This window comes from Lipotes vexillifer, unplaced genomic scaffold (assembly GCF_000442215.2).
Source record: "Lipotes vexillifer unplaced genomic scaffold, Lipotes_vexillifer_v1.1 scaffold182, whole genome shotgun sequence".
NCBI classification, from domain to species: Eukaryota; Metazoa; Chordata; class Mammalia; order Artiodactyla; family Lipotidae; genus Lipotes; species Lipotes vexillifer.
Window position 1 is genome coordinate 991,002 of NW_006798798.1, and position 4,701 is coordinate 995,702.

The window sequence follows — 4,701 nt, forward strand, 5'->3', positions numbered from 1 at the left end:
AGCAGGAAGGACCCAGAAAAGCAACGGGAGTGTGGGCCCTTGTGTTAGAGCTAGAGAAGCAGTAATTTATCAAAAGCAACCATGAAGACTGATTGGATTGTGGTAGAGCACACCACGCCCTCACATCCCACCCCAGCTCACAGAATTCACTCACTGGCCCTCATCAGAGCTGCTGTCAGGTCTCTGTCCTCTGTGCCCAAGAAAGAAAACACTGGTCTTCAGGTGGTGGGTGTTGAAGGTTTTCCAAGGTCCCCCATATGGAACTTGGACAGCTCGTTGTTTCACGGAGGTCATTTCATACCAGTGGGTGAATAAATGATGCTGAGGTTCATGTTCCCGAGGCCGGTAAGCAGAACTGAGGTCCTTTAAGATTTGGAGCTTAGTGTGAGGCTACACTTCTCCAACTCAGACCCAAAGGAGATCGGAGTTTATTTGGGCAAAATTAGGCTGTACCTCAGAGCAGGGATGGAAAGAGAAATCAAATCTGATAACGTCTAGTCATATTTACCCAACCGTGCATTTTCCTACCACATGTTCAGCATTTTGAAATTCAAATCACAATTATACCTTGGACATTGTTAGAAGACTATTTTTATCCCTGCTGTAATCATCTAATTTGCTGATTACAGGTCTCAAATTGCCACAGAGAACTCAATTTTTGAAAGAATTGTCCTGTTTGATCAAATATGTTATTCAAGCAATGCAGTCATTTGTTCCACAAGGTTACCTGCCAGGCAGAGCTAACCAGGAGTAATAGCATTAGAAGCCTATACTTAAAATCAAGCATTAGCTAATCTGCCTGTGACAATAGAGTCTTAAATATAATTTGTGGCAGATTCTTTAGTTCTTGCACTGACAGACAATTGCATTTTGTATTCAATGAGCATAGATTTTTCCTACCTCATCCCAATTCCAAATTTAACTCAGAAGACTCTAATGTGCTCAGCTTCACAGGCTAACAGGTACTATTTCCCAGGAGCCTCAGACAGGAGGGCAATGCTATCCTTTATTCAATAAACACTCCCTCTGCCCCCCTTTTAAATCATTTTACTGATCAATGCCAATTCCAAAAATTGTGTAGCATCTGACTGCGGTGAGGTTCATGTCTGATGCTCGTGTCCCTGGCATGATGTGTGAGCTGGCCTCTCCTGGGAGCCCCTGCTGTGTGTTGGGCACTACCAGCCCTGGAGACAAAAGCATGCAGGGCACAGACCACCAAGAGCTCATGAGAGCCTGGGAGACAGAAGAACAGCTGGAATCCTCCAGAGGGCAGCGGTGTGAAAGGTGAGCATGGAGTGGGAGCCATACCTGTGCTCGAGAGGGACGCTGTTGAGTCCTCCCCAGCAGGCCTGGAAAAGTGGAGTGGAAGGAGGGGGGCGAGGCAGAAGAGGTGACAAAGCCTACATCACAAAGGGCTTTTGCACGTCAAGCTCAAGACGGGCCTGATATCCCTGGCAGCAGAGCTGGGGTATAAGAGGAGAGTGAGAGCTCAAAGCGACATGTAGACACAGAGGTTGAGGAAACAAGCCCAGAGTCATGCTTCTATGCCACAGAAAAGTGACTGTGCAGGCCGCGAGGGGCACGAAGGAAGACGAAGGGGTATCAATGAAAGTAACTTCCAAATGGCCCTGCTTGAAGGACTGCCATGCATCACTCCCAGGCCACAGTGATCTCGGGCCCTGCACCTCTGCATCCTCAGCCAGCTGGAACCTCACCTCCTGCAGGAGATGGACCTTGTCTGGGGCCCACACTGATGTCATTTCTTCGTTGAGCTCTGGAGGCAGTTACCTGGAGCTGGGACCTGGCCCTGCCACTTCACAATGTGATTTTGGGCAACATGCTTAACTTCTCCAAGCCTAGTAATTCTCAGCTGTGAAATGGGGATGATAACAGTATTTGCCCCATGAAGTTTAGAGGGAGATTCAATGGGAGAATGCATAAAAAATGCTTAGCATAGCACCTAGCACATTAAAAAGAAACAATAAAAGATGGCTGCCGCTGCTATTATTGCCGCTGATGCTGCTGGTGATACTAAGGTAGGCTGTCAGACTGAGGCCCTGGAGGGGAGTAGCCCTGCAATGGGGACTCCAAGAACACGTGGCACTTGCTCTGAGGTGCCCTTAGCCTCCCTAGGCTCCTCCCCCAAGGTCTGCCCCTGGCCCTCCCCAGACTTCAGCTACATCTCTCTCCTGCCCTTCCTGGACAGCCTCCTTGAAAGTATCATGTCCACCTGCTGTCCCTCCTCCTTCAGGCTCCTCCAGTGGGGCTTCTGTCCCCATGCACCACACACTACCCTTGCCAAGGCCACCCATGATGGCCATGTGGCACCCTTTAACCTTCATCTCACGGGGCATCTTTGCCACAGTTAGCACTGCTGACCCCACCTTCCCTCCAGAAAACTTTTGCCCTCCCTGACTTCTCACACAGACACACTTGATGGCCCCCTGGTAACCCTCCCTAATCCCATAGTTTTTCTCTCCTCCTCAGAGCAAACCACCACCCTGAGGTCAGTATGGATGATTTCCACACATATTTTTGGAATTTTATCATTTATAGTTGGATTCACAAGCAATAGATTTACAGAAAACATTGCTTTGGGTGTTTTTTAAATTCACATAAATGGAATCAAGCCTCACACATCATAATACCACTTGCTATTTTTTTCAACATTGGTTTCAAGATTTACCCACGTTGACACATGTAGGGTTGGGTTTATTCATTTTTAACTGTGATAGAGTTTTCTCTTGAGTGAATATACCATAATGTATACATTCTCTCCCATGCTGATCCACATATAGGTTTCCAACTTTTTCACCATCATAGACAGTGCTGTAGTCAACATCTTGTGCACACGCGTGTCACGTGTGTTAATTCCTTAGGGCACATTCCTAGATGTCGTATTGCCATGTCAAAGGGCATGTGCTTTTGTAATTTTGCTAGATGTGGTCAGTTACTCCCCCAAACTGTGCCAATTTATATTCCCAGGTGGGGAGTGTGAGAGTTCCTATCTTCCCACATCTGCCCTTGGTAATGCCATCTTTTCTTCCCAGTAAAATTGCTATTATTTAACTTTATTGGTTTTTCTATGATTACAAAAGTGGAGCATGTTTGTTATAATAAGCTAGAATAGTACAAACACGTACAACATAAAAAGTGAAAATCCCAGAATGTTTTCTGTTCATACACTAGCATATAAATAAATGAAAACGTTTGCTGTTTTTCTACAGGGTTGTTTCATTCAACTGTATCATCTCTAAGTAGTTTAAAATGCACATACACATACAAACTTGCTTGCTCCTTTTTTATTCTTATTTTTCAGTGGTGGCCTGCCAATTGATTTCATTACTTAGCACATAATTTCAGGGCCTGGCACATTAAACATTTTCTCCATGTGTAGATGGATTGATTCTTACATGTATAATCACTTTCATTAAGTTTCTTCTTTTCCATGCCCAGAAGAACATAGGCTACATTTTCTTTCTTCCTTCCTTTTCTTTTCTTTCTTTCTTTCCTTCTTTCTTTCTTTCATTTATTTATTTATATTTGGCTGCGTTGTGTCTTCTTTGCTGTGCGCGGGCTTTCTCCAGTTGTGTCGAGTGGGAGCTACTCTTTGTTGTGGTGCGCAGGCTTCTCACTGCAGTGGCTTCTCTTATTGAGGAGCACAGGCTCTAGGTGCACGGGCTTCAGTAATTGTGGCACGCGGGCTCAGTAGCTGTGGTGCATGGGCTTAGTTGCTCCGTGGCATGTGCGATTTTCCCAGACCAGGGCTCGAACCCGTGTCTCCTGCGTTGGCAGGCGGATTCTTAACCACTGCACCACCAGGGAAGTCCCCATAGGCTACCTTCTACTTGCAAAAGACCAAATTAAGATTGAAAACCAAGACATTAATAGGAAAGAGTCTTTGGGAGCGTTGCAAGGGTGGGATGATATACAAGCAAGCTCCCAGGCACCAATGCATCATCAGACAAAGAGCTAGACAGACCCATCCATTCCCCAGGACTGTGATGAACCAGCCTAGCAGTGCCTTTCTTAATAGAAAAAAAAAAAAAATCAAAAGTTAATATATTCCAGCAGTCACAGGCTGAATCATCCAGAAAGTTCTCTGTGTCTCTCTTGCTAAGCACCTAACCAAGTTATCTCTTGTTAGAGACAAGCAGCGAACATTCAATCTGTGTGAGGTAAAGACTTGGTCAGAAGCGATTCCCCTGGAGTTCTGTGTCCTCCATCCTTTCCCAACCAAAGATGTGAGGGTCCCTGCAGCAGACAGGACGGAGGTTAGAGGCTGCACCTCAGGGCTGTAGGTCCTGTGCTGGCATGGGGGCTTTACTGTGTTTGAGTCAACGTTTGAAACCTGGGAAAGCTCACATACAGATATGGCTCCCCAGCTCTGGGCAGCGCGGTCAGTCTGCAGAGAACCAGAATCCCCACCATTCCCTGCTGCCTTGCAGGGCCCACTGCTGTTGATCTTCACTTGGTGACCTGTGACTCCATCAAAAGCAAGAAACAGGATAGATCAAGAAAGTGGAACGTCTCAAGAAAAGTGGCAGAGAGCATATTTCTCCCTGGAAGCGCAGAATATTTGAACATGTTTAATATTCAGGACAAAGTGTCTTGGTGTCCAAAGGCATGTTTTTTACCTGCCTGGCTCCCACAGGCAGCTGAGTTTCAGACTCCTGGATTTATGGGAGAGTCTCAGCTGGC